Source organism: Phyllobates terribilis, unplaced genomic scaffold, assembly GCF_046119375.1.
Source record: "Phyllobates terribilis strain yellow unplaced genomic scaffold, ASM4611937v1 Scaffold_1__5_contigs__length_1240528914, whole genome shotgun sequence".
In the NCBI taxonomy this organism is placed as follows: Eukaryota; Metazoa; Chordata; class Amphibia; order Anura; family Dendrobatidae; genus Phyllobates; species Phyllobates terribilis.
Window position 1 is genome coordinate 113089415 of NW_027362761.1, and position 27499 is coordinate 113116913.

Consider the following 27499-nt stretch of genomic DNA (forward strand, 5'->3'; position numbering starts at 1 on the left):
TGCTCGAGTTTCCCATAGACTTACATTGGGCTCGTTGCTCAGGTCGAGCACCCGAGTATTCCAATTTGCTTGACCCGAGCATCGAGCACCCGAGCATTTTAGTGTTCGCCCGTCACTAATAATGAATAGAGGGTGGGGGTGGGAGAGAAGACATGACATAATGAATTGGGGCGGATAGGGCATGTGAATATAATGAATCGGGGGAGAGGGAGGTACAGAGTGCATTGAGGATGCGGTGACAGGTATTAAATTGGGGGAAAGAGTACAGGTGGTAACTAATTTATATATTTATTGGGTGGGGAAAGTGGCTATTTATAAGGGGGGGCGCAGTGGTGGTTTACAATTTATATTTGGAATGGTGCTCTAGATGTAGAACTGTGTGTTATTTTATGCAGAGACCTGGCTGGAAGTGATGGCGGTCTGTGCTGGATGAAAAAGAAAGGTGAAGATGAAGGACTTCAACTAGAGACATCACTGGTGAGTCAGTGTGTTACCTGTACGCTTCCACTATACACTGTATACTATATGTACAGAGCTCCTGTGTATAATGTTACTGGTGATCACTGTATTACCAGTACACTGACACTATATACATAGCTCCTGTGTATAATGGCACTTAGTATTGTGGTTTTTTTTTAATTAATGATCAGTATTGTAGTATTCGGTCACTATGTGGTGGTAATATGTGATCTGGTCATGGTGTCGCGGTATTTTTTCCTTGTATGTGGTAATATTCGGTCACTATGTGGTGGTAATATGTGGTCCAGCCATGGTGTGACAGTATTTGTCCCTTGTATATGGTATTATTGGTCATTTTAAAAAAATGTATGCGACATATTCCCTTAAAGAAAAATAAATAAAAATATACCTAAAAAGAGTATTGGATATTTTAAGAAATTTTTAATTGGTTAGAGTAGAGTAGGGCCTGGCCAGAAGAGTCTACCTTGTCAGGGTGGCGGCTTAAAAAATCTTTTGGCCAAAACAAAAGCTGATGGCTAAGCATGTGATATGGTGTTTGATAGGAACTGTTAATGCATGCTTGGTGAGGACGTGGTGCATAAGTGGAGTTTTTCCAAGTGTGGGCGATGGGACCGAGGAAGATTCAAGGGGTGGAGGCGAAGCTGGGGTGGAGTCTTAGCGAAGTCTGAAGGGGGCCCAAAAATGTTGCCAGTATGGGGCCCTGAAATTCCAGGTGACAGCCCTGTTTGCAATAGGAGCCCAGCTGTGTGTAACAGCCGACTCCTTTTGTGGATGACACGGACACCAATCCTATTTCCCACAATCGGGCGTACTGTAATGTCTGATGAATGGCTCCATCACACATTACAGTACGCCCGACTGTGGGAAAATACCTGCAAACTGGAAGTACAGTTATGGATACATGGTTCAGACTTAGTATAAATTAATGTTATGCGTTATAAGGAACTTATCTCAGACAAAACAGTTCAAGCAGTTTTCGTTTTCCCTCAAGGTTTTTCTCGCATCTGAACAGTAAAGATTGGAGGTTCAAACTTAGCTCTGTGCTCCCCATGCCACCATGATGGTCATATTAGATGGAATGGCAACGAGAGGCAAATGGAGGTTACTTGGTATGTTGACTATTAAAGATGAGCAAATCATTTCATACAGAATTAAATTTGTTACAAATTTTACCCAAAGCTTCAAATTTGCAAAAATCGAGCAAATGGTGGCCATTTTGCTGCATTCTTTTGAGGGTCGGTAATGGGTTAACAAATGATAAAATATTATATTCACATGTTCAAGGCCCACCCTCTTCTGTCCTGCTGTCACAGCTACTCACATGTGTTTGGTTCTGATCTTCCAGCCTCTGGCCTCCCAGCGCTGACTAGGTCACATGGCCACCTGGTGCCTAGTCCATAAACTTCCTGTGATAATCTGTTATCTCCAACTGTTTTAGATTTCAGGGGTTGTGTAATGCCCCAAAGTTGTTGTGTATGTAACTTTAAGATGTAGCAGAGCTAGCAGCTACTTCATTATGTTTGCACAATGTTCACATTTCCCTTTGCAGATAATTTACCTGATGATTTAGTACATAGAATTGGTTTATACATGCATAAAGTGATGTACTTATTATGTTCTGCTATAAGGAGGTTGTTTAGAGCTAACAAAGCAACCCTGTTTTCCATATATGGCCATAAGGTCATATGGTTAGACCACATGACCAGGTCCTGAGCTTAGCACCAAAAGAGAAGGAGACATTTTGTGAGGACTTTGCCTATGAAAACAAAGGAACAGGTAGGAGAGTCGGAGCTCCTGTATATGAGAAACCACAGCCTCAGCTGCAGTCAGCTGTGTGATGAAGACTGTGCAGATAAGCAGAAGCTGGTACTCAGGAATCACTGCACCATTTGTATATATCTTCATTACTAAACTGGGAAGTAACTGTGATTGCTGCATTGAAATTGAATCTCTGATCATTTGCCTCTTTGGCCTCCCTGTTTTTCTGGACTATTGGAGTGTACCATATTACATCACACTACCAGTAAGCAGAGGTTAATTAAGTGCACCCTGGCGTCACAAACTTTATTTCCTTTTATTTTGTCCTTACCGAAATGAAGTGGTGAATCACTGGCATTACAGTTGTGCACCGCTTTTTAAAAATAAAAATGGGTCCAGCATTACTGCTGTGAACAGTTATTGGCTACTGAGGTCATGTGCTGTCTGCAATTGAAAAAGAGAGGTGAGCAAAGAGGAACGCAGGCTATACGGTGTAGAGTAGCAGCGGGGTATTACTAATATTACAGTATTTACATAAAGTTATTATTTGTTGTTAAATAAATAAATATATATATATATACAGTACAGACCAAAAGTTTGGACACACCTTCTCATTTAAAGATTTTTCTGTATTTTCAAGACTTTGAAAATTGTACATTCTCCCTGAAGGTATCAAAACTATGAATTAACACATGTGGAATTATATACTTAACAAAAAAGTGTGAAACAACTGAAAATATGTCTTATATTCTTGGTTCTTCAAAGTAGCCACTTTTTGCTTTAATGACTGCTTTGCACACTCTTGGCATTCTCTTGATGAGCTTCAAGAGGTAGTCACCGGAAATGGTTTTCACTTCACAGGTGTGCCCTGTCAGGTTTAAAAAGTGGGATTTCTTGCCCTATAAATGGGGTTGGGACCATCAGTTGTGTTGTGCAGAAGTCTGGTGGATACACAACTGATAGTCCTACTGAATAGACTGTTAGAATTTGTATTATGGCAAGAAAAAAGCAGATAAGAAAAACGAGTGGCCATCATTACTTTAAGAAATGAAGGTCAGTTATTTTGAAAAATTGGGAAATTGTCCCCAAGTGCAGTTGCAAAAACCATCAAGCGCTACAAAGAAACTGGCTCACATGAGGACCGCCCCAGGAAAGGAAGACCAAGAGTCACCTCTGCTTCTGAGGATAAGTTTATCCGAGTCACCAGCCTCAGAAATCGCAGGTTAACAGCAGCTCAGATTAGAGACCAGGTCATTGCCACACAGAGTTCTAGCAGCAGACACATCTCTTTAACAACTGTTAAGAGGAGACTTTGTGCAGCAGGCCTTCATGGTAAAATAGCTGCTAGGAAACCACTGCTAAGGACAGGCAACAAGCAGAAGAGACTTGTTTGGGCTAAAGAACACAAGGAATGGACATTAGACCAGTGGAAATCTGTTATTTGGTCTGATGAGTCCAAATTTGAGATCTTTGGTTCCAACCACCGTGTCTTTGTGCAACGCAGAAAAGGTGAACGGATGGACTCTACATGCCTGGTTCCCACCGTGAAGCATGGAGGAGGAGGTGTGATGGTGTGGGGGCGCTTTGCTGGTGACACTGTTGGGGATTTATTCAAAATTGAAGGCATACTGAACCAGCATGGCTACCACAGCATCTTGCAGTGGCATGCTATTCCATCCGGTTTGCGTTTAGTTGGACCATCATTTATTTTTCAACAGGACAATCACCCCAAACACACCTCCAGGCTGTGTAAGGGCTATTTGACCAAGAAGGAGAGTGATGGGGTGCTACGCCAGATGACCTGGCCTCCACAGTCACCAGACCTGAACCCAATCGAGATGGTTTGGGGTGAGCTGGACCGCAGTGAAGGCAAAAGGGCCAACAAGTGCTACTCATCTCTGGGAACTCCTTCAAGATTGTTGGAAGACCATTTCCGGTGACTACCTCTTGAAGCTCATCAAGAGAATGCCAAGAGTGTGCAAAGCAGTCATCAAAGCAAAAGGTGGCTACTTTGAAGAACCTAGAATATAAGACATATTTTCAGTTGTTTCACACTTTTTTGTTAAGTATATAATTCCACATGTGTTAATTCATAGTTTTGATGCCTTCAGTGTGAATGTACAATTTTCATAGTCATGAAAATACAGAAAAATCTTTAAATGAGAAGGTGTGTCCAAACTTTTGGTCTGTACTGTATATATTTTAGATCCAGGAAATCCATTTACACAGTAAGTTTTAATTTTTGGCAAAAGATTTCTTGAAAAACCATGTTCCTATGAAATTTAGATGCATTTGTAAATGCATTCATAGATATAGATTTACACATAAAGTGCTGAAAGTGTTGGGGGATGGTGGAATTTTAATACTTTATTATTGACTTCAGGGTTGAAGAATCATTTGTTCTTTCTGGTGTATCATCAAATGCAAGCATAAGGTGCAAGCAAGCAGAAGGATTGTAAAAGAAAATGAAGCACAATGCAAGGCGTAACTCAGACGTGGTAACAAATTTTCCCAATGGATTTTAACTCAGGGATATGCAAATACTTAATATGATAAAATTAAGTTAATGTTGAAGGTTTGGCTCAATAAGATAACTCCTAAGTGCCCTGTCATGAGACAACTCCTTTAATGATTTTCAGACAGTGAATATAAAACATTAAGAATAATTGTTTTTGGACAGTGATATCTAGACATATAGTATCTGTATAAAAGTATTCACACCCTTGGGCTTTTCATTTTTATTGTGTAAAAATATTGAAACAAAGTGGTTAATATAAGTTGTCTTTTTTTTGTGAAATCACATAATTAGACAAACAGAGATCACCTACGTGGAAGCAAGGGTAACAGTCTTTTTATTTCATAAATCAATAGTACACTTGAAAATAATCAACTTTGTAATATATCTTATCAGAGAAATCTGATTCTTCCTTTTCCTGGATTGATTTTAACTTTCAATTCATGGGTAAAATCTGTATACAGTGAAGACAGATTCTCCTATTACTGGAGAGGGTTGAGTAGGAGGTAGACCCAGACATTTTGCTGCAAATTCCTGAAACACTAGCTACAGTTCTCTATATAATTTATATATATTACAAAGCGTCTTATTTTCACATGTAATATTCAATCATGAAAAAAATTAAATCAACGATTACTCTTTAGTCTTTAAGGTTTCATTTATGTGTGTTTGTTAAAGGGGATCTGTCAGGTTCCTCAATGCTGCCAAACCACCTCTATTATTGTCCACAGGTCTATTTCTAACTTCGTATCCAAACATTCCTACCTGTGTAAAAAAACATATGTCTCTTCATATGCAAATTAACAAGGACTATTTTGGCCTGTGTTGCTTTCCCCAGACTAGTCCAGCTTCAGATCTGCAACTGTCCTCGTTATATCTTCAGTCTTGGCATTACTATGCTTTTCTGGCATGTGCAGTCATTGATAAAGCTGGGGAGAGTACACCTGGCTTCATTGTGCATGCCCAGATAGGCAGGACAGTGCACATGCGCAAGATTTCAGAGGGGCAGTGATAAAGATGTCAAATATGCCAATGTCACGTATGAGGCTGGACTAGTCTGGGTGAAGTGACACATTGTCAAACTACTCTTGGCTATTAAAGCTTGTCTACGGAATCAAATAATTTGTTGGAAAACAGTAATAGGCTATGTGCCTACGATGCAGAAATGCTCAGGATTTTTTCCTGAGCATTTCTGCATCTCCCTGGCAGAAAAAACGCATGCGGATTGTACATGCGGATTGTACATGCGTTTTTCCTGCCAGCAACAAGCGGAAGTGAAGCGTTCTTCACATGCATTTCCGCATGCGGGTTGACAAGAGCTTTCCAAGCAATTTTAGCATCACTTGGAAAGTGCTTGACAACTTGGTCACACTATATAAATCCATGCAAACAGCATTAAAGAATGTTAAAAAATAAAAAAATAAATCTATACTTACCTTCTGATGGCCCCCACAGTCTTGCTTCTCTCTGTCCTGGCTTGCCAGCAGCTCGCGGCACACAGTGGCTTGTACACTGTATTGATGACAGCTTGGGGGCCTTGGGAGATCCGACAAGTTCCCTTTAAATTACATTTTTTATAATATACAGTACAGACCAAGAGTTTGGACACACCTCATTTATAAATTTTTCAGTATTTTCATGACTATGAAAATTGTACATTCACACTGAAGGCATCAAAACTATGAATTAACACATGTGGAATTATATACTTAACAAAAAAGTGTGAAACAACTGAAAATATGTCTTATATTCTAGGTTCTTCAAAGTAGCCACCTTTTGTATTGATGACTGCTTTGCACACTCTTGGCATTCTCTTGATGAGCTTCAAGAGGTAGTCACCGGAAATGGTCTTCCAACAATCTTGAAGGAGTTCCCAGAGATGCTTAGCACTTGTTGGCCCTTTTGCCTTCACTCTGCGGTCCAGCTCACCCCAAACCATCTCGATTGGGTTCAGGTCTGGTGACTGTGGAGGCCAAGTCATCTGGCATAGCACCCCATCACTCTCCTTCTTGGTCAAATAGCCCTTACACAGCCTGGAGGTGTGTTTGGGGTCCTTGTCCTGTTGAAAAATAAATGATGGTCCAACTAAACACACACCGGATGGAATAGCATGCCGCTGCAAGATGCTGCGGTAGCCATGCTGGTTCAGTATGCCTTCAATTTTGAATAAATCCCCAACAGTGTCACCAGCAAAGCACCCCCACACCATCACACCTCCTCCTCCATGCTTCACGGTGGGAACCAGGCATGTAGAGTCCATCCGTTCACCTTTTCTGCGTCACACAAAGACACGGTGGTTGGAACCAAAGATCTCAAATTTGGACTCATCAGACCAAAGCACAGATTTCCACTGGTCTAATGTCCATTCCTTGTGTTCTTTAACCCAAACAAGTCTCTTCTGCTTGTTGTCTGTCCTTAGCAGTGGTTTCCTAGCAGCTATTTTACCATGAAGGCCTGCTGCACAAAGTCTCCTCTTAACAGTTGTTGAAGAGATGTGTCTGCTGCTAGAACTCTGTGTGGCATTGACCTGGTCTCTAATCTGAGCTGCTGTTAACCTGCGATTTCTGAGGCTGGTGACTTGGATAAACTTATCCTCAGAAGCAGAGGTGACTCTTGGTCTTCCTTTCCTGGGGCGGTCCTCATGTGAGCCAGTTTCTTTGTAGCGCTTGATGGTTTTTGCAACTGCACTTGGAGACACTTTCAAACTTTTCCCAATTTTTCGCACTGACTGACCTTCATTTCTTAAGTAATGATGGCCACTTGTTTTTCTTTACTTAGCTGCTTTTTTCTTGCCATAATACAAATTCTAACAGTCTATTCAGTAGGACTATCAGCTGTATATCCTCTAGACTTCTGCACAACACAACTGATGGTCCCAACCCCATTTATAAGGCAAGAAATCCCACTTATTAAACCTGACAGGACACACCTGTGAAGTGAAAACCTTTTCCGGTGACTACCTCTTGAAGCTCATCAAGAGAATGCCAAGAGTGTGCAAAGCAGTCATCAAAGCAAAAGGAGGCTACTTTGAAGAACCTAGAATATAATACATATTGTCAGTTGTTTCACACTTTTTTGTTAAGTATATAATTCCACATGTGTTAATTCATAGTTTTGATGCCTTCAGTGTGAATGTACAATTTTCATAGTCATGAAAATACAGAAAAATCTTTAAATGAGAAGGTGTGTCCAAACTTTTGGTCTGTACTGTACATGAAATTGCTGTAAAACACATTGGATTGGAAAACTCAATGAGTAATTAAATCCTTATAAATGTTTTGATGTGAATGCACCAGTATGTGGAAAGCCAAGCTATTGACAAATTAGTTTCCATGCAAAACAGCAACAAGAATCAAAGGAACATTCCCTCAAAAATCTGTAAAAAAACACTGTGATTAAACAATTAGAATGTTGGCATGCGAAAGTTATTGAATAACCTATGGAGTATATTTAATTTAATTCTTAAATTGGAAGCATTATAGTATAATATGATACAGACAGCAAGCTGCCCCAAATTACCATACAATAAAGGAACTGAGGGGGCGACCAAAAGACCTATGACAAAGAGGTTTCATAGGCAAGTGAGAGAGCTGTTGCCTGGCTGCTTTACCAGTTTATAGTATTCCCTTAAATAGCACTATCATATTCCACAGCACTTCACAGACATCATAATCACTGTCCCCATTGGGGCTCACAATCTGCATTCCCTATCACTATGTCTTTGGAGTGTGCGAGGAAACCAGAGAACCCGGAGAAAACCCACGCAAACACACAGACTTGTTGCAGATGTCTTTGGTGGCAATTGAACCAAGAATCCCACTGCTGCAAAGCAACAGCACTAACCACTGAGCCACCAAGATGCCAGTCTGAAGTTCATCAAAAAACAAATGACAAAAATGTTTTAATGTTATCCAATACAGGTTTCCAGAAGAAAAACAGTACAACCCTCAAATAAATTACCAAAGGTACAGTCTGGTCGTTACTTTTTTGGCCCATGTCATTGCAATGTTTGGTATATGCCACACTCCAGACAACACCAAAATCCCACTATAAATAAAACTTGGTGTTAAAATGCTGGAGGGGGCTATTAATGTATTTGCCCTTGTTTCTAGCCACATTGCAGGGTATTTAAATTCAAGCCTAGGGTAGAAAACTGAACCTTTGTGTTGGGTAAAGGAACCCATAGCTATGAATCCTCAATGGTTTGAAAGTCTTGAGAGTGAAATGACTCTAGAAATTAATAAAGTACAGGAGGAAACCTTGTTGCAAAAATTTGCACCTCCAAATAGGGCTTGCAGAAATCCATTGAAATGCTGTAAAAACATTCATGCTATAGCAGGAAATTGCAGCGTTTTGGAAGCAGCATTTTTTCGCTGCTTCCAAAACGTTGCGCTCTAACCACGCAATTAAATCCGTATGTGTTCATTGAACTGTGCGGATTTAACGCATCTAATGAATAGTTATGGGTGAAACTACGCAGCGGAGACTAGCATCTCCGCTGCAGATAATTAACATGCTGCGGCTCGTAAACCTGCACCGCGGATGAGTTTACGCAGCGTTAAATAGAAGCACAGTAGGCATAGGATTTCTATAAATCCCATCCACTGTGCTTCTAATGTAGAACGCAGGGTTTTTCTGCAGCACAGGTGAGCTGCGTCTAAAACGCGGCTATTCTTGATCGTGGGCACGTACCCTCAGATGTGTGAAACTTTTTTTAATAGAAATTTCTACAAATATTGGGTGCATGCTAACAAGCTTACAGAAACTTTTCCGATTAGACTCAAGACTCCAATTGCTATTAATTTTGCCACTACCAAATATTATCTGAAAACGGTGAATAATCATGATAATTGTACAGTAGATCATTTTGTAGAGGGTTTTACTTTGACAATAAAAAAGTATTTTTCTGATAGTTTTAAATGAAAGGTCAGTTGTCAATGTAATGAATCATACTGAAAATGCAATATTTCTGTTTGAATCTACCACTAGATGGCGAAAGGACTACATTGGTAAAGCCACTGAAAACAGGATTTTTGTTTCTGTGAATACAGCAAGGGCTCAATTCCATTCATCCTGTATGTCCCATTAGATTATTCACGCTGCTTGAACCGGATCATAAAACACTGCATAAAGCGTTTTCCAGTCCTGCTATGGATGCTGACTTGATGCACAAAGTTCATTATTTTGCATCTTTGTCTTTTGTGTCTGACTCAAGCATAAGAAAACTTCCTAACAGAGGTATGGAAATGGGGTTCAAGAAGATTTTTGTATTGAACTAGCCACTCACTGTGCCCAAAGACACCGGAGCTACCTAGAAATGTATTAAAGGGGTTGCTTGGGCAAAATCATAATTTTACCAGTGGCTTGGTATATTAAAAACTAGCAAACAAATCTACCAACTGGGATTCAGCACATGTCGCTCCATGGTCTGCGTTTCCACCAGAAGAAAGTTGTCACTGTTAAAAGCAGCAGGATCTCTGGGACCTTTGATTGGCTGCTGGAGTCAGGTGACATCAGCAGTGCATCATTGGTAACTTTAGCTTCCAGGTAACAACCAGCATTAACGCCTTCCCCCTCCAGGACATAATAGTATATCAATTAGAAGGAACAGAGGATGCACTCTACATGGCAGTTGCTGGCACTTGCCTTCAACAGCAGTGACCATTTAAAGGCTATTAAGTATTCATTATGGTTATTCAATTCGGTACTAGGCACATTGCATCAGCTCGTGGAAGGTTTCCTGACATGCCATTCAGGTTATTCTTGTACATTTAGCTCAGGGTAGATGTTAAGGCCATATATAGAAAACAGGTGCTATGTGGGATACATATAAACACATAAGACACTGGGAGGGGCTCGCTTTTTATTTTACACTGACATCAGATGGAGGGTTTGTACACTGAGCAGCTGACATGTAGGCCTCACCCACGTGCTTCCATTCCTACAACATCTTCGGCTTCGGTCATGATATTGACACAGACAGATACAAGCTACCATTCAGAATCCAGTGAAAGATGGATGAACTTCAACTAATGAACTTATCATGGACAAATGGACAATTTCTTTGTAACTACTTCAACTATTTTATGTTTTGCTGCAATGATTCTTTTTGGTGGACAATTCAATAAACCACTACTTTATAAGAATTATCGTGAGATGTTCTTTGGAGTATCGCATCTGGTAAGAAATCCTGTATAAATAAATATACAAAATAAGTTTATTTAACAAAGACGACTGTTAATTTATAAAAACAGAAACAGAAAAAGGAGTTAGCTCCTCCTAGTAAGCACCTGCTCACACCTATTTTTTGTATTGGAAGTGCCATCAGTTTTTTCTGTTTCTATGTTTAAGCTTTGACTGAACACTCCACCCTGATGCCGCAGGTGGTTTTAATTGCAGTAGGATCTTACTTTCCCACACATACAGTGCCTACAAGTAGTATTCAACCCCCTGCAGATTTAGCTGGTTTGATAAGATGCAAATAAGTTAGAGCCTTCAAACTGCAAACGAGAGTAGGTTTTATGAACAGAAGCATAAATCTTACAAACCAAAAAGTTATGTTGCTCAGTTTAATTTTATTAAATTTTAAACATAAAAGTGTGGGTCAATTATTATACAACCCCTATGTTTAATATTTTGTGGAATAACCCTTGTTTGCAATTACAGCTAATAATCGTCTTTTATAAGACCTGATCAGGCCGGCACAGGTCTGTGGAGTTATCTTGGCCCACTCCTCCATGCAGATCTTCTCCAAGTTATCTAGGTTCTTTGGGTGTCTCATGTGGACTTTATTCTTGAGCTCCTTCCACAAGTTTTCAATTGGGTTAAGGTCAGGAGACTGACTAGGCCACTCCAACACCTTGACTTTTTCCCTCTTGAACCAGGCCTTGGTTTTCTTGGCTGTGTGCTTTGGGTCGTTGTCTTGTTGGAAGGTGAAATTACGACCCATCTTAAGATCCTTGATGGAGGAGCGGAGGTTCTTGGCCAAAATCTCCAGGTAGGCCGTGCTATCCATCTTCCCATGGATGCGGACCAGATGGCCAGGCCCCTTGGCAGAGAAACAGCCCCACAGCATGATGCTGACACCACCATGCTTGACTGTAGGGATGGTATTCTTGGGGTCGTATGCAGTGCCATCCAGTCTCCAAACGTCACGTGTGTGGTTGGCACCAAAGATCTCGATCTTGGTCTCATCAGACCATAGAACCTTGAACCAGTCTGTCTCAGAGTCCTCCAAGTGATCATGAGCAAACTGTAGACGAGCCTGGACATGACGCTTTGAAAGTAAAGGTACCTTACGGGCTCGTCTGGAACGGAGACCATTGCGGTGGAGTACGTTACTTATGGTATTGACTGAAACCAATGTCCCCACTGCCATGAGATCTTCCCGGAGCTCCTTCCTTGTTGTCCTTGGGTTAGCCTTGACTCTTCGGACAAGCCTGGCCTCGGCATGGGAGGACACTTTCAAAGGCTGTCCTGGCCGTGGAAGGCTAACTGTAGTTCCATAAGCCTTCCACTTACGGATGATGCTCCCAACAGTGGAGACAGGTAGGCCCAACTCCTTGGAAAGGGTTTTGTACCCCTTGCCAGCCTTGTGACCCTCCACGATCTTGTCTCTGATGGCCTTGGAATGCTCCTTTGTCTTTCCCATGTTGACCATGTCTGAGTGCTGTTCACAAGTTTGGGGAGGGTCTTAAATAGTCAGAAAAGGCTGGCAAAAGAGATCTTTAATCCACACATGTGAAGCTCATTATTCTTGGTGCCTGAACTACTTCTTAATACTTTAGGGGGACCAAACAGAATTCTTGTGGTTTGAGGGGTTGAATAATAAATGACACTCTGAATTAACTTTTAACGTTTTAAAAAAAAAAAAAAAATTTGCTGCAGTGCATTTCCCACTTCCAGGCTGATCTACAGTACAAATGTCACAATGCCAAGTTAATTCCGCATGTGTCAACCAGCTAAATCTGCAGGGGGTTGAATACTACTTGTAGGCACTGTAAGTAGATGGATGTCCCTTAGAGAGGTATTCACATTGGTAGGGTCCTGACATCGAGAAACGCCTTATCGCGGCTGTCAGGTACACATGAATTGGCCAATTTATGCGCTAAGATTTCTCATTTATTTCTATATTCCACAGCAGTAATGCTATTCATATTTCATATTTACATGCTCTAAAATTTCTCATTTATTTCTATTTTCTACAGCGGTAATGCTATTCATATTTCATACTTCATAATTATATACTAAGCGTTACAGAGTGCTACTTTGTTTGTTAATTGTATATGGAGGTAGCTCCTCCTAGTAAGCACCTGTTCACACCTATTTCTTGTATGGAAGTGCCGTCAGTTTTTTCTGCTTCTATGTTTAAGCTTTGACTGAGCACTCTACCCTGATGCCGCAGGTGGTTTTAATTGCAGTAGGATCTTACCTTCCCACACATAAGCAGATGGATGTCCCTTAGAGAGGTATTCACATTGGTAGGGGATAAAAGGAGGTGAAGGGGGCGGTTACCTCCTCTTGCTTCCTGGGACACAGCTGCAGATCAAGGACATCAGGAAGAGGAGCCATGACGGACCTGGGGGCCTTGATGGAATTGGTGAGGGTGGCCTCCGCGATCCATGGTTCTATGCTGGTGCAGGAGCAGCTTCAGACGGCCTGCACATCCCCGCCTGCTGTGGAGACAAGCCCATCTACGCCTACAGAATGCACCCGGTGGTCCAGCCAGCAGAGCGTTACTCACCGGAAGGTGAGAGACATAGCAGGAGGTGATCCAAGAGCCGCCTCAGGGAGCCTCTGGGCCTGGGGGGAGCAGTGTGAGTATGCGGCTCCTTTTCTGGTCCTCAGGAAGAATCCTCATCTGAGCCATGGCCTACTGGAAGTGGGCATTCCCACACTGCGACCTACTTCTGGTTCGCAGCTGACTAGGCTCCAGACCAGAGCTGCAGTGGCCCCCGGTTATGTGCCCACCAGGGGTTGAACCCAGGGGCGGGGGAATGACGGTGAGCCCCCCTGTTGCTTTAAGGGGGGTTGTAGCCCTCCTCTGGAGTGCGACCTGCCATGCTCCGGTCCCAGATAGCGGTGGCCCCTGAGAATGTGCAAGCCGCGGGTCAAACCCAGCATTGGAGGGTTCATGATCATCCTCCCTGCAGTCGGCTAGGGCCCATGCTAAGATGCCAGCTGGGGGTCGAACCCGGTATCCGCAGGGAGAAGTGTGGCCCTCCTGCAGTCGGCATGGGGGGTCTGAGGCAGCCCACGCGCCGGAGGTGAGTCCAGCCAGGGCCCGCGGGGTTTCCTAGTCCCACGGGGCCTCTTGTAGTCGCTCGGTCAGAAGAAGGAAGCAGCCGGTGTAGGATGATGACCAAGGTGTGGTGACCGTGGAGGATGAATGCAGACGACGCCATGCGGAGCTCTGAGTCCAGTGGGGAAGAAGGTGAGATTTCCCCAGGAGTGTGAGTGGATGAACAAGTCCCAACGGGCGATGTCGCGACGGGTCCGAGAATCTCCCTGAGGCAGCCTTGTGAGGAGACGACGATTGTTGCTAATTTACCTGTTGTGAGGGGTTTTGGTAGTGAGTTGTGAGTGAGTAATGTTGGGGTAGCTGCTAGAGATAGTCAGGGATTGAATACTGGAGGGTCTGATTTATGGGGTCAGTTATTGGGGGTGTTATGGGGATTTGCGTCGCAGAAGGCTGCAGTTAGCGATCCGCGGTCTCCGGTGGGGGCATGGGTAGCCCCTACGGGTTCCGGGTTGGGAGTTGGACAGGCTGAAGTAGTCATACAGGAAACTGCGGTGGAGGAAAAAGTTCTAGTGAGAAGGAGGATGAGGTTGTGCCTTTTGACTATAGGGCCAGAAGTGAGGTGTATTGTATGTATGCTTTGAAGGAAGGAGGTTAGGGATAAGATTTGGAAAGGGGAGTATGTAGAAACATACTGTTTACTTCTGCTAAAAAAGTTCAATTTGGATAAGGTTAATCTCAGTGATTCAAAAAAAGAAAAGGAGGATGAAGAGAAACGTAAGTATTGGTTAATTCCGAGGACATTTGCCAATTGGTTAAAGGCTGTCGCGATTTTGGCAAGTGTGATTCGTTAAAAGGAGCCTGAGCATTGCTTTATATGGATGCGATAGGAGCAGCGTACAGGGTTTACGGTGGCTTTGCATGGCTGAGGTATGATGAGTAGTGTTGAGCGAGCACTAAAATGCTCGGGTGCTGGAAGCTCGGGCCGAGCTCACCGTGACACTCGGGTGCTCGACCCGAGCAATGAGCCCAATGTTAGTCTATGGGAGATCCAAGAATTTTTGCGGCGGCACCCCCGGCAGTCTGTAGAAAGCCTAAAAAGTGCCCAAAACGATAGTGACAGTGCTAAAATGACATGGGGACAGCATGGGGATCGCCCCAGGAAGCATTTCTGACCCCCAGGTCACTGCTGTCAACAACGTGGTCAGAGGTATTAAGCCACTTTTACAGGCTCACAATAAAACGTTCAAAAACGAAACTGAAACTGTTTTCCTGTGAAATATGTTAAGGAACATCCTTTCCAGGGTAAAGACTTGTGTATAAGGTAAAATAAATAACCAAAAACAAAAATACTCCTCCACACCTTGGGCTATGTTCACAAATAGCATTTTTTATGTGTTTTTGCACTTTTGTATTGCTTTCAACCGTGACAAATGCATTCACCAGGAAATTTGATTTTAACATTTTACAACCTTATCTGACCATGTGCTGTGTGACATATGCATACAGTGCTGAAAAGACATGGGAACAGCATGGGGAAAGCCCCTGGAAGCATCTCTGACACCCAGGTCACTGCCTAAAAGTGTGCCCATCAGAAGTGATCCTTGCCGCATCAGAAGATGCTGACTTGCAACTATCCCGTGCAAGTCCTTGTCCCAGGGCAGTGTTCAATTGTACCTCCCCCATTCCTTGCAATTCAAGAGCAAGTATGCAGCCTGCCACCCAGCCACCCCCATGCTGCAATACCATACTGCTTGTTTGCTTGCACTTGAAATTGGGCCTTTTAGGCATGTGGAGGCGGAATCTGGCCACCACGTCATGGCTGCGTTGGCGGCCTGCTATCCATACTCAGTCCCCAGCCGCCCGGCGGCCGGATGTCCACACTCGGTCCCCAGCTGCCAGGGGGCGGCCGGGTGTCCATACTCGGTCCCCAGCCGCCCCTATTTGTCCCGGTAACCTTCCCCACACTTTTCTTAGCCTGGCCTGCTTTAGGGCAGCATTGGCCGAGCCCAACAGACAACCAGACTCCTCCAGTGGGCCCTGGCTTCTCCATCAGGGGAGTTGAGAGTGCCAAGGTGAAGAGCATGATGATGATGATAGAAGTTAGCATCTGCTCTGTTTTCTTGGAATGCAAGCGTAAGTGTGCAGCCTGCCACCCACCCACCCCCAGGCTGCAATACCATGCTGCTAGCTTGCTTGCACTTGAAATGAGGCCTTTTAGGCTTGTGGAGGCAGATGACGGCCACCATGTCATGGCTGCGTCGGCGGCCTGGTATCCATACTCAGTCCCCAGCCGCCTGGTGGCCGGGTGTCCACACTCGGTCCCCAGCCGCCAGGGGGCGACCGGGTGTCCATACTCGGTCCCCAGCCATCCCTATTTGTCCCGGTAACCTTCCCCACACTTTTCTTAGCCTGGCCTGCTTTAGGGCAGCATTGGCCGAGCCCACCAGACAACCAGACTCCTCCGGTGGGCCCTGGCTTCTCCATCAGGGGAGTCGAGAGTGCCAAGGTGAGGAGCATGATGATGATGATAGAAGTTAGCATCTGCTTTGTTTTCTTGGAATGCAAGCGTAGGTGTGCAGCCTGCCACCCACCCCCAGGCTGCAATACCATACTGCTAGCTTGCTTGCACTTGAAATGAGGCCTTTTAGGCTTGTGGAGGCAGACGCCGGCCACCATGTCATGGCTGCGTCGGCGGCCTGGCATCCATACTCAGTCCCAAGCCGCCCGGCGGCCGGGTGTCCACGCTCGGTCCCCAGCCGCGAGGGGGCAGCCGGGTATCCATACTCGATCCCCAGCCGCCCCGCGGCCGGGTGCCCACACACGGTCCCCAGCTGCCTGGGGGCGGCCGGGTGTCCATAAACGGTCCCCAGCCACCCTTATTTGTCCCGGTGCGCCTTATACACAAGCACGCATACTAAAACATTACCTGTGCCCTCCCCAGTGCATTTAGTGGGAAGGACAGCCTAACCACAAACATGTGGACAAGTGAATGTGGCCAGGGATGGTCCATCTCACTGACGCCTTCACACTGGGTTAATATTGTGGAAGCCGGGACACAGTTGGACACTGGGACGCAACACGTCCTCCAGAAATAGAGGATTGCGGGTCCTGGGTCAGGCTTCAACACAAAGTTCAGAAGGTAGACAGCAGCAGTGGTCGGCCTCCTACACAACGAGTAAATTATTCATGATCATGAGGCCATCCATCTCCTTAGCTTTCTGTTCCTTGGAATGCAAGCGCATGTATGTAGTAGCGGCTTGGCCTGAGGTGGTCAGTGTTTTAGTGCATATCCTACCTCGTCTGAGGATTGCTGGATGTTTTCCTGCTACTATCCCAGTTCTATGACTCCCGTTAAAACAAAGCTTCAGGTGATAAATGATGGATGAGGTGGTGGCAAAGGAGAAAGAGCAGGAGGAACAGGGACCATTCACATCAATATCAGGCCAGTCAACCACACATGTCTTGTAGCATATGTTTCTGTACCAAAAGGAGCAGTTTGGCTATACAGTTATAGGGCATACAGTGAGTGCAATGCCTACCAAAAATTTCGAAGCACTCCAATGCCCCTTGGAAGTGACATGGAGGTCAGAGGGCCTTAACTAAACAGTTTTTTCCATTTATAGCAACTGGGTCTCCTGTACACTGTTGGCCTAAGCAGTGAATGGAAGGCTTTCCAAAAATTATGAGGAACTGCAATGCCCCTTGAAACAGATGTGGATTACAGCGTACTAAAAACCTTCTACCCATTATTGGGGAGTGGGTCTCCCTTAGTGTTCGCCTATGCATTGAAAAGAAAAAGCTGACTAAAATTAGAAGGAAATGCAATGCCCGTTGGAAGAATCGTGGAGGTTAGAGGTAATTAAAAACAACATTTCAATGCCCCTTGGAAGAGCTGTGGAGTTCTGAGTGGTTTAACAAGACGGTTTTAATACCCCTTGGAATAGACGTGAAGGTCACAGTAGCTCAACAAGACCGTTTTAATGCCCCTTAGAAGAGCTGTTGTTTCTGAGGAGCTTAACAAGACGGTTTTAATGCCCCTTGGTAGAGTGGTGGAGGTCGCAGTGGAAAAAAAAGACAATATCAATGCCCCTTAGAAGAGTTGTGGAGGTCCCAGTGGAATAAAAAGACAATATCAATGCCCCGTGGAAGAGACGTGGAGGTCACAGTAGCTTAACAAGACAGTTTTAATGCCCCTTGGAAGAGTGGTGGAGGTCGCAGTGGAATAAAAAGACAATATCAATGCCCCTTGGAAGAGTGGTGGAGGTCGCAGTGGAATAAAAAGACAATATCAATGCCCCGTGGATGAGGCGTGGAGGTCACAGTAGCTTAACAAGACGGTTTTAATGCCCCTTGGAAGAGTGGTGGAGGTCGCAGTGGAATAAAAAGACAATATCAATGCCCCTTGAAAGAGTGGTGGAGGTCGAAGTGGAATAAAAAGACAATATCAATGCCCCGTGGAAGAGACGTGGAGGTCACAGTAACTTAACAAGACAGTTTTAATGCCCCTTGGAAAAGTGGTGGAGGTCGCAGTGGAATAAAAAGACAATATCAATGCCCCATGGAAGAGACGTGGAGGTCACAGTAACTTAACAAGACGGTTTTAATGCCCCTTGGAAGAGTGGTGGAGGTCGCAGTGGAATAAAAAGACAATATCAATGCCCGGTGGAAGAGACGTGGAGGTCACAGTAGCTTAACAAGACGGTTTTAATGCCCCTTGGCAGAGTGGTGGAGGTCGCAGTGGAATAAAAAGACAATATCAATGCCCCTTGGAAGAGTGGTGGAGGTCGCAGTGGAATAAAAAGACAATATCAATGCCCCATGGAAGAGACGTGGAGGTCACAGTAGCTTAACAAGACGGTTTTAATGCCCCTTGGAAGAGTGGTGGAGGTCGCAGAGGAATAAAAAGACAATATCAATGCCCATAGGAAGAGACGTGGAGGTCACAGTAGCTTAACAAGACGGTTTTAATGCCCCTTGGAAGAGTGGTGGAGGTTGCAGTGGAATAAAAAGACAGTATCAATGCCCCTTGAAAGAGTGGTGGAGGTCGCAGTGGAATAAAAAGACAATATCAATGCCCCATGGAAGAGACGTGGAGGTCACAGTAGCTTAACAAGACGGTTTTAATGCCCCTTGTAAGAGTGGTGGAGGTCGCAGTGGAATAAAAAGACAATATCAATGCCCCTTGGAAGAGTTGTGGAGGTCGCAGTGGAATAAAAAGACAATATCAATGCCCCTTGGAAGAGACGTGGAGGTCACAGTAGCTTAACAAGACGGTTTTAATGCCACTTGGAAGAGTGGTGTAGGTCGCAGTGGAATAAAAAGACAATATCACTGCCCCTTGGAAGAGTGGTGGAGGTCACAGTGGAATAAAAATACAATATCAATGCCCAGTGGAGGAGACGTTGAGGTCACAGTAGCTTAACAAGACGGTTTTAATGCCCCTTGGAAGAGTGGTGGAGGTCGCAGTGGAATAAAAAGACAATATCAATGCCCCTTGGAAGAGTGGTGGAGGTCGCAGTGGAATAAAAAGACAATATCAATGACCCATGGAAGAGACGTGGAGGTCACAGTAGCTTAACAAAACAGTTTTAATGCCCCTTGGAAGAGTGTTGGAGGTCGCAGTGGAATAAAAAGACAATATCAATGCCCCGTGGAAGAGACGTGGAGGTCACAGTAGCTTAGCAAGACGGTTTTAATGCCCCTTGGAAGAGTGGTGGAGGTCGCAGTGGAATAAAAAGACAATATCAATGCCCCATAGAAGAGACGTGGAGGTCACAGTAGCTTAACAAGACGGTTTTAATGCCCCTTGGAAGAGTGGTGGAGGTTGCAGTGGAATAAAAAGACAGTATCAATGCCCCTTGGAAGAGTGGTGGAGGTCACAGTGGAATAAAAAGACAATATCAATGCCCCGTGGAAGAGACGTGGAGGTCACAGTAGCTTAACAAGACAGTTTTAATGCCCCTTGGAAGAGTGGTGGAGGTCGCAGTGGAATAAAAAGACAATATCAATGCCCCTTGGAAGAGTGGTGGAGGTCGCAGTGGAATAAAAAGACAATATCAATGCCCCGTGGAAGAGACGGGAAGGTCACAGTAGCTTAACAAGACGGTTTTAATGCCCCTTGGAAGTGTGGTGGAGATCGCAGTGGAATAAAAAGACTATATCAATGCCCCTTGGAAGAGTGGTGGAGGTCGCAGTGGAATAAAAAGACAATATCAATGCCCCGTGGAAGAGACGTGGAGGTCACAGTAGCTTAACAAGACGGTTTTAATGTCACTTGGAAGAGTGGTGTAGGTCGCAGTGGAATAAAAAGACAATATCACTGCCCCTTGGAAGAGTGGTGGAGGTCACAGTGGAATAAAAATACAATATCAATGCCCCGTGGAAGAGACGTTGAGGTCACAGTAGCTTAACAAGACGGTTTTAATGCCCCTTGGAAGAGTGGTGGAGGTCGCAGTGGAATAAAAAGACAATATCAATGCCCCTTGGAAGAGTGGTGGAGGTCGCAGTGGAATAAAAAGACAATATCAATGACCCGTGGAAGAGACTTGGAGATCACAGTAGCTTAACAAGACATTTTAATGCCCCTTACAAGAGCCATGCAGTACAGCATATTAAAACATTATTCCTATTATTGGAGAGTGGGTCTCCCATAGTCTTTGCCTATGCCTTCCAAGCAAAAGCTGCCAAAAATTAGGACGGAGGAACTTGCAATGCTGGCAACACGGACCACGGTCACCCAGGTGGTATAATGGTGGTGGAGGCTGAGGATAAGGAGAAGAGCAAAAAAAAGCCGAATTGAGGAAGCATATACCCATGTGTGGGTGTGAAGCGGTGCATGGGAATACACCTCCCAAAACAACACAGTGGATTTGACTTTATGTTACTCTGCTGTCATTTGGTGGTGATGAGAAGTCTGGCCCAATCCAGCCCTTGTTCATTTTGATAAGGGTCAGCTTGTCAGCATTGTGAGTTGACAGGCGAGTGCACTTATCAGTTATAATTCCCCCAGCGGCGCTAAAAACACGCTCCGATAACACGCTAGCGGCAGGGCAGGCCAGGACCTCCAAGGCGTACAGAGCGAGTTCATTCCAAGTGTCCTGCTTGGATACCCAATAATTAAAAGGCACAGAGGAATCATGGAGGACGCTGGTACGGTCGGCAAGATACTCCCTCACCATCTTTTGAAACTTTCCACTCCTTGTGAGAGTACCCCGCGCCTCAGGGCCTGTAAGCTGGGCAGGTCTCAGAAAACTGTCCTAGAACGTTGACAGTGTTCCCCTGCCTCTGCTGGATTTGAGTTGCGTCTCTCTCGCCTGTACGCCTTGGTTGGTCAACGAACTGTGACCTCTGCCAATAGCGTGTTCAGATGGGATTTTTTTTGACAGTTCTGCAGCAAGGGCCTTCTGGTACTGCCCCATTTTTGTAGACCTCTCCACCTCAGTAATAAGAGAGTGAAAATTCTCCTTGTAGCGGGGGTCCAAAAGTGTCACCAACCAGTAATGACTGTGACCCAACATTTTGACAACGTGAGGGTCACAGTTAAGGCAGCGTAACATAAAGTCAGCCATGCGTGCCAGACTGGTAACGGGCAAGACTTCCATGTCCTTACCAAGATGACGACTGACCATGCTCTCCTCCTCCTCCTCCTCCCCCCTGTCCTCAGGCCACCCACGCTGAACCGACGGTATGACAGTTGTACAGGTACTACCGTCTACAGCGCATGATACCAGCTCCTGTTCTTCCTCCTCCTCCTTCTCTCCCTCATTGTCCCCCCAATGCACGTTGGGATGAGATGAGGCTGGGCTGTGTGTAATTGCCCGCTACAGCTTCTTGATCCATCTCATCATACTCTGGCTGCAATGCCTCCTCTTTAATTCTCTGCAGAGAGCGTTGCAAAGGACAGACAAGTGGGATGCGTCATCACCACTCACCATCTTGGTGGACTCCTCAAAGTTTGTCAGGATGGTACATATGTCAGACATCCAGGTCCACTCCTGAGGTCTTATGTGTGGAGTCTGACCTGAATATCGGCGGCCTTGTTGCAGCTGGTACTCCACAACGGCTCTCTTCTGCTCACAAATCCTTTGCAACATGTGGAGGGTAGAGTTCCAACGTGTGGGGACATCACACACCAGTCGGTGTGCCGGAAGCTGCAAACGCTGCTGCAACACAGCAAGGGTGGCGGAAGCTGTAGCCGGCTTCCGAAAATGAGCTGACAGGCGGCGTACTTTGACGAGCAGATCTGGCAACTCGGGGTACGATTTAAGAAACCGCTGAACCACAAGGTTAAGCACATGAGCCAGGCATGTTAGGTGTGTGATCTCGCCTCGCATCAGAGCCGCCACCAGGTTACTGCCATTGTCACACACGACCATGCCTGGATGTAGGTTCAGCGGTCTCAGCCACAGATCTGCCTGCTCTTTCACAGCTGTCCACAACTCACAAGCAGTGTGAGGTTTATCACCTAAGCTTATGAGTTTCAGCACAGCCTGTTGCCGCTTGGCTGAGGCAGTACTGCAGTGCTTCCAGCTTGTAACTGATGTGGTGATATCTGAGATTGAGGCTGAACATGAGGAGGAGGAGGATGATGCGCAGGAGCTGTACACTGTGGGGGCAACTCTGACTGACATAGGGCCCGCAATCCTCGGTGTGGGGAGGATGTGTTCCGTCCCAAGGTCCGACTGGGTCCCGGCTTCTACTATGTTTACCCAGTGTGCCGTCAGGGAGATGTACCGTCCCTGGCCACAAGCACTTGTCCACGTGTCCGTTGTCAGGTGGACTCTCCCAGTAACTGCGTTGTTGAGGGCACGGCAGATGTTTTGGGACACGTGCTTGTGTAGTGCGGGGATGGCACACCGGGCAAAATAGTGTCAGCTGGGGACCGAGTACCGAGGGACGGCCACCGCCATAAGGTTGCGGAAGGATTCCGTCTCCACCAGCCTAAAAGGCAGCATTTCCAACACAAGCAGTCGTGAAATGTGCGAATTTAGGACTGTGGCCTGTGGGGCGTTGACTGCGAATTATGGACAATTGAACGCTGCGGTGGGACGTGGACGTGGACGTTGATGCTGTTTCTTGAGAAACTGCCATAACAAGTGAAGACTGAGAGGAGGGGGCATCTTTGCATACACTATGGACAGGGGATTGCCTTGCACGCACAACAGGGGGTTTTCTTACACACACAACAGCGGAAGAAGCAGTGGTGACACCCGCTGACTCTGGTCGTGGACCCTGGGGTTCGCCCCACAAAGTCGGGTGCTTTGCTGACATGTGCCTGATCATGCTGGTGGTGGTCAGGCTGGTAGTTTTGTCACCCCTGCTGATGCTGGGCTGGCAGGTGGTACAAATGGCCTTTTTGGGGTTATCAGCAGAGTCTTTAAAAAAGTTCCAGACTCTGGAAGACCTACCGGTTGTATTGGCAACGTCCCTCGTGTTGGTCTTACGGAGAACGGTTGCCCGTCCTCTGCCTGCGGCCACCACACTGCTTCTTCCTGCCTGTTGGGGTACTCTGCCTCCCTCCCCCTGTGTGCTGCTGGCCTCGCTCTGCGTGTCCTCCTGCCACGTTGAGTCAGTTACTAGATCATCCACCACCTCCTCCTCTTCCACTTCCGCACCACAGTCCTCCTCCTCACTTTGTGGCAATGGTATCTCGTCATTGTCCACCTCTTGTGACAAATTGCCAGCGTGACTGGAAGTATTATCTGCTATCCAATTAATAACCTGTTCACACTGATCAATAGTGGTCTTGTTGTTGTGTGCTTCCCTAGTAATTCTGTCAAGAACTGGGAGCGAGAAGATGTGGCTGTTGGTTGTGGCACATTTTCACCTTGGTCACGGCCCCGTCCCCTGCACGATCCATCACCAGAACGTCCAGTTCCACGTCCCTTGCCACGCCCCTTGCCCATTGTAAATGAAGTAAAATAGCTTACACTCACACTATCAATGGAAAAAGGGTAATAGAAAGGAGATTAGAACCGTGGAAGAGGAAAACCGCAGTTCTATTTCTCTGGCCTACACCAGAATCTTTTAAACAGATATATTTGTGACTGAACAGACAGGGAGACACTATTACTGTTTTTTTTTACGTAAAACAGGCCAAAAGCTGGATAATACAGAGATTTGAACAGTGGAACTGCAAAACCACAGTTCCAATTTACTGGCCTATACCAGACTTTTTAAATAGATATATTTGGGGCTGAACAGTCAGCGACACACTCAAACTGTTTTTTTTATGTAAAAATGGCCATTGTGAATGAAGTAAAATAGCTTACACTCGCACTATCAATGGCAAAAAGGGTAATAAAAAGTAGATTAGAACCGTGGAAGAGGAAAACCACAGTTCTATTTCTCTGGCCTACACCTGAATCTTTTAAACAGATATATTGGTGTCTAAACAGTCAGCGAGACACTGAAAATGTTTTTGTTTTTTTTAGAAAAAATCAAAAAAGTGGATAATACAGAGATTTGAACCGTGGAACTGCAAAACCACAGTTATAATTTCCTGGTGTATACCAGACTTGTTAAAATAGATATATTTGTGTCTGAACAGTCAGCGACACACTCAAACAGTTTTTTTCTATGGAAAAAAGGCAAGCAGGTTGATAACACCCAGATTTGAACCGTGGAAGAGGAAAACCACTGTTCTATTTCTCTGTCCTACACCAGAATCTTTTAAACAGATATATTTGTGTCTGAACAGTCAGTGACACACTCAAACTGTTTTTTTTTTATGGAAAAAAGGCAAGCAGGTTGATAACACCCAGATTTGAACCGTGGAAGAGGAAAAACACAGTTCTATTTCTCTGGCCTACACCAGAATCTTTTAAACAGATATATTTGTGTCTGAACAGTCAGCAAGACACTGAAAATGTTTTTTTTTATGGAAAAAAGACAAAAAAGTGGATAATACAGAGATTTGAACCGTGGAACTGCAAAACCACAGTTATAATTTCCTGGTGTATACCAGACTTTTTAAAATAGATATATTTGTGTCTGAACAGTCAGCGACACACTCAAACTGTTTTTTTTATGGAAAAAAGGCAAGCAGGTTGATAACACCCAGAATTGAACCGTGGAAGAGGAAAACCACAGTTCTAGTAATCTGGCCTACACCAGAATCTTTTAAACAGATATATTTGTGTCTGAACAGTCACAGACACACTCAATTTTTTTTTTGGGGGGGGGGGGAATACCAAAAGGTTAATAAGATGCGTATTTGTACAGTCTGACCGAGGAGAAAAAAAAAACAGGATTTAGATGAAAAAAAAAGGATTTTTCCTGGCCCCTGAGACCTGGGGATAAGTCGAGCAATTTGACCAGCAGGAGCACACAGGACTGTAATGCAGTGTTTGTTGGTATAACCACTGCGTCTCCTATACAGCCTGCCTGCCTGATATCTGGGATGGATATTAGTCCTGAGAAGGACTGTTTGTTTGATTTTGCAGGCTTTAGAGACCCTATACTACCTATTTCGCAGTATAAATCTCTTCCTAGCTCAGCAGCACTCTCCCTACACTGTCTGATCCAGAGCGACTGTGTCCAAGATGGCAGCGCCCAGTTTTAAATACTCGAGGTGACGCTGTGCGGCCAGCCAATCACTGTAATGCCCACAAACAACATGGCTGCGGCATTACAGTGACTGGCTGGCAATCCCTGCATGTTCATTGTCTCTGTAAAGAGTGCCAAACATGCAGGGCGGAGACCCGAGCTCCCGCCCAAGTAACCCGGAAATGCTCGGTGCTCGCCGAACATCCCGAGTAGTGAGATGCTCGGGCGAGTACCGAGCAGTGTCGAGCATGCTCGCTCAACACTAATGATGAGCAGTTTAAGCAGAAAAAGGTCATGAGGCCTGGGATCATAAGGATATTTCCTTATGGATGCACTTGATGGCCGCTCCCGCTTCTCAGTCCTGTCAGGGAAGTGTCAGGGGCTCCAGCTCAGCGAGCGGGTCCTTGGTAGCCCAAAAGAAGGGATTTTGTTTGCTGTTTAACAAGGGACAGTGTAAGATTGGGTCAGCGGGAAAGTTCAAACATAAGTGGTCCCGTTGTGGAGTAGTCATGGCCTCACTAGGTGTTTTAAGCGGTCAAAAGGAAAGTCAGGTGAGGGTGTTAAAAAAAGGGAGGACCTCGGTGAGGGTCATGGCGATGCTTCCATTTTTAAGTAGATACCCAGATTCTGAAGCATCTACATAGTTTTTTTAAGGTTGAAGGAAGACTAAGTGCATCTAGTTCAACCCATTGCCTAACATGTTGATCCAGAGGAAGGCAAAAAAAAAACATGTGGTAAATACTAAGCTCCACATTGGGGAAAAAAATTCCTTCCTGACTCCATACGACAATCAGACTAGTTCCCTGGATCAACGCCCTATCATGGAATCTAGTTTTTATAACCTGTAATATTATACTTTTCAAGAAAGGCATCCATGCCCTTCTTAAATTTTAACAGTGAATCACTCATTACAACATCATGCGGCAGAGAGTTCCATAGTCTCACTGCTCTTACATTATCTGCATTACTTCAGTTCGGTTTTCTAAAAGTTTGATCCTGGGACTCCTATTTTTCGGGCAGGTAATTTGAAGACAGCGAGGGAGCATCCAGGGGTAGTGATGGAAAAGCTAAGCAATGAGGTAGAATTGGAGCGCATGGCTGGTCCATTCCGGGATTCTCCATGGCTGAATTTAAGGATTTCCCCTTAAAGAGTTGTTCCTAAGAGGGAACCTAATAAGTTTCGGCTTATCCATCATTTATCCCACCCGGCGGGGGAATCGGTTAATAATGGCATTTCGACGGAATTATCGTCAGTGTCATATGTATTGTTTGATAGGGCATTGAAATTGGTAAGGAAAGCAGGGTCGGGAACTCTGATGGTAAAATCAGACATTGAAGCGGCTTTCTGTTTGCTTCCAGTGCACCCTGACAGTCTTCATCTGTTGAAGTGTATGTGAGATGGGGAATTTTATGTTAATCAGTGCTTACTCGTGGGTTGCTCCATCTTGTGCTCGTATTTCAAAGCTTTCAGTTTTTGTTGAGTGGGTAGTACGGGATGTGCCAGGCATCCCTTCAATAATTCACTTCTTGGACGATTTTTGTGTCGGTCCTTCGGGTTCAGCGATTTGTTCAGTTTTACTATTCACCTCAAAAAAGGTAGCTTCAGCAAAGTATTCCATTTTAAGACGGAGGGCCCAGCTATGGTGATGCATTTTCTTGGCATAGAGGTAGTTTATAGCAATGGCGTGTATGCTTCCGGAGGAAAAACTGGTTTATTTGCGGTTGGCTGTAGTGGCTTCGAGACAAGCCAAGAAAGTTCAGCTTAATGTAGTACAGTCTTTGTTTGGTAATCTTAATTTCTCTTGCCAATGGGCCTGTTGTTTTCCAGACTTTTATCAGCGGGCATGTCGGGGAAGTCAGTTAATTAGAGACATAAAGTTTGATCTATTAGGGTACGTGTCCACAATCAGGAATAGCAGCATTTTGGACGCAGCTCACCTGCGCTGCGTGCAAAATGC